The sequence below is a fragment of the Myxocyprinus asiaticus genome, chromosome 20 (genome assembly GCF_019703515.2).
Source record: "Myxocyprinus asiaticus isolate MX2 ecotype Aquarium Trade chromosome 20, UBuf_Myxa_2, whole genome shotgun sequence".
Taxonomy (NCBI): Eukaryota; Metazoa; Chordata; class Actinopteri; order Cypriniformes; family Catostomidae; genus Myxocyprinus; species Myxocyprinus asiaticus.
Genome location: NC_059363.1, coordinates 1,207,501 through 1,214,372, shown reverse-complemented (window position 1 = coordinate 1,214,372; position 6,872 = coordinate 1,207,501). Strand labels below are relative to the sequence as shown.

At 38.1% G+C, this 6,872-nt stretch overlaps 1 long non-coding RNA gene across 1 annotated transcript in view; it reads left to right on the top strand.

The window, feature by feature from the left end:
• Positions 1 to 6,872, top strand: part of LOC127410757 (uncharacterized) — a 22,129-nt gene continuing 15,257 nt past the window's right edge. Inside the window, exons 1-3 of the long non-coding RNA XR_007892162.1 lie at positions 1 to 181; positions 3,930 to 3,990; positions 6,220 to 6,318. This is a non-coding gene — a long non-coding RNA (uncharacterized LOC127410757). The remainder of the gene's footprint in view (positions 182 to 3,929; positions 3,991 to 6,219; positions 6,319 to 6,872) is intronic.

Below are 6,872 nucleotides of genomic sequence, written 5' to 3'. Positions count from 1 at the left end.
TGTTTCTGATAAAAGATGAGATGAATATAGTGTGCAGAGATAGCAAGATACAACAGTAGAACCGCAGTGAAATTCTTCTGAAGTTTAATTCTTATTTTCTCTCTTTTACAGATCAAGAAAGGGTACAGACAGAGAGTATCATCGTGCCACCTTGATAAAAACCCAGACAATCCCAAAGCTGGTGAGTACTGTAGTTTACTAGTGTTGGGAACCGAGAAGCGTATGATTTTCATGACTTTGGTTCCATTAATGGACCAGTGTAGTCCGATTCCCGAACTAATGACTCTTTTGAGCTGGGTATTTTTAGTAAAGCAAAAACATAGAATGGCTTACTTATAGTTGACTATACATTAAGCTGGGACAGGAGAAAGTATTTTCATCCAAACAATTGCACAAATCGCCTTTAAATTAATGTATTAAAGTGGCAAACACATGCTGGTCAAGACAAAGAAGATCTGCCCAATTAAAGTGGTCAAACATTCTGATACAGGCCAGTGTGACATAAGCAAAGTTTTAATCAGTCAAGCAGAGGCGATTCAAACGGGACGATCCGAGCAAAACTCGTTGACGGATTGCCCTGCATGTGTGTTCTTTAATACCTCACATTTACCCTGAAACATGTCTATTATCCATGCTGGGAAAATCAAATCTGTGTTGGGAAAAACCAGAACGTGCACCTTGGAGGAGCTTAGCGTGTTTTGGAGGGGCGTCTTTTCCTGCGTTCTCTGGATGCCTTTAACATTCCTGATTAAGTCAAAAATGAGAAACGAGGGATAGTGAAGTATGGAGCGCTGTCGCTTTCCCGAAATGAAAGCGGAGATGACTGCGGAATATGCAGACTCACATGCATCTGTTTATCCGCTCACACGAGAGAGGCTGCAAACAGGCAAAGGTCACGTTACATTTAAAACTCCTTGTGTGCGGACAACTGGCATTCCCCGTGTTATTTTCAATAAATGAAATAAATATATAAATGAGCTTAATTGGACTGAAACTTTTATTTTTAGATACACTGTATTTTTTATACATTATAAATAAAATAATAAAATTAGATAAAATAAATAACATTTTATAAATGTATTTGTATTCATTTTGTAATTAAAAAAAAAAATAAAAAATATGCAAGGAAGGAAAAAGCTTCACAATGTCTATAGGTTAAAATTCATAAACATTACTTACTCAAGAGGCCAAAAACAGTGCAAGAAATGACCAAAGGTTTTCTAATTACATCATCATCAGTGTTTGGGGTGGACATCTCAGTTGTTGTTTTTTTTTATTTAAAATAATTAAATAATTAAATTATAAAAATTAAAACCTTCACAACTTGTCTTGCCCTCATTAAACATGAAAATGAAATGCAAAGCTCAAACTGAAAATAAAGTAGAAATTAAAATGAAATAAAAATTATGTATATAAACACACATTTTTACTGTCTATCTATCTATCTATCTATCTATCTATCTATCTATCTATCTGTCTGTCTGTCTGTCTGTCATTATATATCTATCTGTCTGTCTGTCATCTATCTGTCTTTCTGTCTGTCATTATCTATCTGTCTGTCTGTCATCTATCTGTCTGTCATTATGTGTATGTCTGTCTGTCATCTATCTATCTCTCTGTCTGTCTGTCTGTCTGTCATCTATCTCTCTGTCTGTCTGTCTGTCTGTCATCTATCTCTCTGTCTATCATCTATCTGTCTGTCATTATCTATATGTCTGTCTATCATCTATCTATCTCTCTGTCTGTCTGTCATCTATCCTTCTGTCATTATCTATGTGTCTGTCTGTCAATCTCTCTGTCATTATGTATCTGTCTGTCTGTCATTATCTATCTATCTATCTATCTATCTATCTATCTATCTATCTATCTATCTATCTATCTATCTATCTATCTGTCTGTCTGTCTGTCTGTCCTATCCTTCTGTCATTATCTATGTGTCTGTCTGTCAATCTCTCTGTCATTATGTATCTGTCTGTCTGTCATTATCTATCTATCTATCTATCTATCTATCTATCTATCTATCTATCTATCTATCTATCTATCTATCTGTCTGTCTGTCTGTCTGTCTGTCATCTATCTCTCTGTCTGTCTGTTCGTTATTATCTATCTATCTGTCTGTCTGTCATCTATCTGTCTTTCTGTCTGTCATCTATCTGTCTGTCATTATCTATGTGTATGTCTGTCTGTCATCTATCTATCTCTCTGTCTGTCTGTCTGTCTGTCATCTATCTCTCTGTCTGTCTGTCTGTCTGTCATTTATCTATCTCTCTGTCTGTCTGTCTTTCATCTATCTCTCTGTCTGTCTGTCTGTCATTATCTATCTATCTATCTATCTATCTATCTATCTATCTATCTATCTATCTATCTATCTGTCTGTCTGTCTGTCTGTCTTTCTGTCTGTCTGTCTGTCTGTCTGTCATTATCTATCTGTCTGTCTGTCTGTCTATCTATCTATCTGTCTGTCTGTCTGTCTGTCATCTATCTGTCTTTCTGTCTGCCATTATCTATCTGTCTGTCATCTCTCTGTCTGTCATTATCTATATGTCTGTCTGTCTGTCATCTATCTATCTCTCTGTCTGTCTGTCATCTATCCGTCTGTCATTATCTATGTGTCTGTCTGTCAATTTCTCTGTCATTATGTATCTGTCTGTCTGTCTGTCATTACCTGTATCTATCTATCTATTAATAAAACTATAATAACCCTGTCTGTCTCTGGCTCTGTTTGAATCATCTGTGAAACCAGAGCTCTGTTCTTGACATGGTCCTCCATGTACAAGGTTCCTTTGGGGTTGAAATTGGATCTCGCAGAAGCCTGTTAGTGTAGAACAGAACCCATTCTGCCATCAGAGAGTCATTAAGAGTTTGCAGTCTGTGGACGGGGGCTCACGTGGTTCCCGTGATTGCTTTGGCGGGCCCTCATGCGGTCCCGCTGTGGGGTGGGGGTTTGCAGGGTACCTCAAGGTTTACATGCAGGAGCAGCAGGGTGTCATTAGTGGGAACAGATTTCGTGAGAGCGCTGGCACCCTGTTTTAATGAAAGAAATATGTTCATTAACTGGATATCACTGCTGTACTGCTCTAGAGTGCAGACTGCACATGACTGTTAAAAAATAAACCTTGTTAAAGAGCTCATACAATATCATGGAAAACTTGATTTTTATTGTTTGATGTATTAGAGTAGGGATGTGCAAAACTGCATTAGTTGGTGGGTTGTCCGAACGTTGAATTGACTACTCATTCTAGAGAAAGTCCTGTGTATTTAGGCTGGTTTAGGGTCACCAGACACCGATCAGACACGGTTCTTAATGGTTTATGGGCAATGTAAACGTGACCACGTTTTTCATGACCATTTTCCACCTGCTTTCTGATTAAACATGCTTTTTTTTTGCTACTGTACCTTTAAGACATACTGTATATACAGAAATGACGCTGCACACAGAAGTTATGATGTTATGATTGTACCTGTTGCTGTGCTTTCACTCTGAAATACAGTAAAATCTAGTCTTGTCCAGGTGAGCACTTCCACCAGCTGTCTCAAGCTCTGGAGGTGTTGACTGATGCGGCTGCCAAGGTGTGAATTACCTATTTCAATCTACGTCAACATAACACAACTGTACATTTGTAGTCATTGAGCGTAGTTTTAATTTCATTCACATCCCTTTTGAAATGCATGATCTTATATATTTGAACATTCACGTATTGTTCATTCTTTAAGGCTGTGTATGACAAGGTCCGTGCAGCTAATAATCAAGCTGAGGAGAGAAACAGAAAACTAGACGACAAGAGGAAGAAGATTAAACTCACCGAGTTACTCGTTCTCAAACACACTAACGTCTGCTCCATTATTACTTTAAATAGTTGCTAGTATAAAAAAGTTCTAGAGTGGAGATTCTTTCATATGACATTTTGTCATCTGTGTTTGTTTTATAGATCTGGAGGCGTGTGAGAAATGGGCAGAGATTCATAAATCACCCGCACCTTAGAAGAAGAGGTGAGAGCTGCCTTTGGCTGCATTTAGCCAAGTTTGGATTCCCAGTCATATTTGACCCCAAAAGAAAGATCTGTTGAATGTTATTTGCAGAGCCACATCAAAATTCAGGTGTTTTTTAGTCTTGTGATAAATAGTGCCTGTGTTCAAAACTTGAAGGCAGGTGCCCAGTCAGTCAGTGACAGCGTTTTTGGGCACCTCTCAAGAAAACTGGTTTCGGGGGCCTGGGTAGCTCAGCGAGTATTGACGCTGACTACCACACCTGGAGTCGCAAGTTCGAATCCAGGGTGTGCTGAGTGACTCCAGCCAGGTCTCCTAAGCAACCAAATTGGCCCGGTTGCTAGGGAGGGTAGGGTCACATTGGGTAACCTCCTCGTGGTCACTATAATGTGGCTCTCGCTCTCGGTGGGGTGCGTGGTGAGTTGTGCGTGGATGCCGCGGAGAATAGCATGAAGCCTCCACACGCGCTAGGTCTCCGTGGTAACGTGCTCAATAAGCCACGTGATAAGATGCATGGATTGACGGTTGCAGACGCGGAGGCAACTGTGATTCGTCCTCCGCCACCCGGATTGAGGCGAGTCACTACGCCACCACGAGGACTTAGAGTGCATTGGGAATTGGGCATTCCGAATTGGGGAGAAAAGGGGAGAAAATCCCCCCCAAAAAAAGAAAAAAAGAAAACTGGTTTCACACTGGTTCTCACCTTTAAAGGTGGCATGTTTTTGAACACAGTCAGTGTTTCAATATTGCGCATACATAATACAAAATATCAGGGATTTTTAAAATAGGTATTTTCAGGCCTGGAAAAGTCATGGAAATTTCTATAGTGAATATACATTTTTTATGTCATGCTAAAATAGAGGTAGACCAATATATCGGTTTTACCGATTAATCGGTGCCAATAGTTGCTTTTTGGAATGATCATTATCAGCAAAAATCAATAGAGATATTTACGTTTTTTCGCCATTTCAAAATAAGAGACCCTGGTGTGTATCAGGCTTGTTTATACTTAAAAGTCCAGATTTAATTAATTTAGGAATCTTTGTCTGTGCCCATCAGCCGTCATAGTAAGGAAAGAATGCGATTTTTGTTTGACATTCTATAAATCAATTATCGGCTGATTAATTGGTTATCGGCCTTTCCCACCACCTTATCTATCGGCAAAATCCACTATCAGTCGACCTCTACTCTAAAACGTTTCAATTGTCTAGAAGATTTTTTTTTGTGAGTGCTGTCTCTATTAGATTACTCTTTAGTCTGATTACTTTTGGGTTACTTTTGGATATTGCATATGTTGATGAAAGTCTAATCATTCAATTTAAATGTAATAATTACCAATTAACACTTAACAACAATTAACAGTAAAAATAGGTGCTGAAAGGGTCATAAAAATAAACGTTACATAATACAGAAGAACATGCTCGTATTTTTAATTTTAAAAGAATTGTTGTTATTTAGGAAATTAGGAATAGGGATTGGCCTTTTTATTATCCAGCTTTTGAAATCAATAATGAGAGAATGTCTTTAGATATGATGTAGAAATGCATGATTTGTACCGCCTCATAATTATTCATGAGAAGTTGTGGCTTTAACCTAAGACAGGCGCTTTCTCTGCCATCCTGAAGCTTGGGCGGAAGTGTATTTGCATGGGACAAAAGCACAAAGTTGTATGTAACTGATGCCTCTGAAACGTTTGTTTGCAACATGTGTATTTACAGATGAGTGTCTAGATTGACAGATGGACGAGAGCTTGTTTGAAATTCATTATTTTTGGTGCCGGGTGCAAATACAAACAGTTTGGCATTTATTTATGCATTAATTTAGACACTAAATTTAAAACAGAAACTAAATGCCCTGTGTGTATTTGTGGATTGTATTAAGAACTTTCAATGCATTGTATCAATTTCCGTAGCTACATACACATGGCTAGATGTTATCTTAAAATAGATTAATTTCATGTAATCCGTTACTACTCAGCACTGTATATACATGCACTTCTGTCATGAAACTCCTGTTTAAGAACTACAGTGCTGCAGTAATGCATATGGACAGACCTCATGGGATGAGGGAACAGCCAGTAGGTGTCAGTGTTTGATATGTGGAGTGTGTATAAGGGGTTACTGCAGGTCAGTCAGTCTCTATTGCTAGAAGATTTTGCAAAAATGTTGATTTGTTTATGCATAAATAATAATGCATGGAGAGTGTTTGTGATTGCATGTTTCTCTGTTCTAGATCACTCGTCTCTGGGAGGAGGTTTCCACTTCAGGAGCAACAGAGACTCATATGAGAACAGAACGAGAGTGAGAAAGAGGGGAGACAACACACACACAGGTGCTTACACACACACACACACACACATACTGAGATCCAGAGACATACACGCTGTCATATATAAATCTGAGCATACCATAGACTTCTGTTGTTGCTATGTGGAGTTAATTATAATGACTATAGACAAACCCCAAACTCTAACCTTAAAAGAATAAAATTAAATTAAAAACTCATAATTTATTTGTTTTTTAATTGTTGTTTTTGAATCTTTTTTACTCACCTCTAGGGAAAGATCTGTCCCACACAGAATAGCTAAATAAACACACACACACAGGACTGAATGTGTAAAGTCAAACTGCACCTTTAAATTATTGTTTTCTCATTGCTCTAAGAATGTAGTTTAAGCACACTTAAGCCTTTAATTTTCTGTACCACCACAAACTGTTCACAACATCACCAGAACCATGTGTGTGTTTTCTTTTAAAGCTGATGTGTGTAATTGTAACACCACAAGTTTCCCAAAACTAAATATTGAATATAAGAAGTCGACCAATAGTGGTTTTTGACGATGCAGATAACTAATGTAGTGGGAAAGTCCGATAACCAGTTGATAG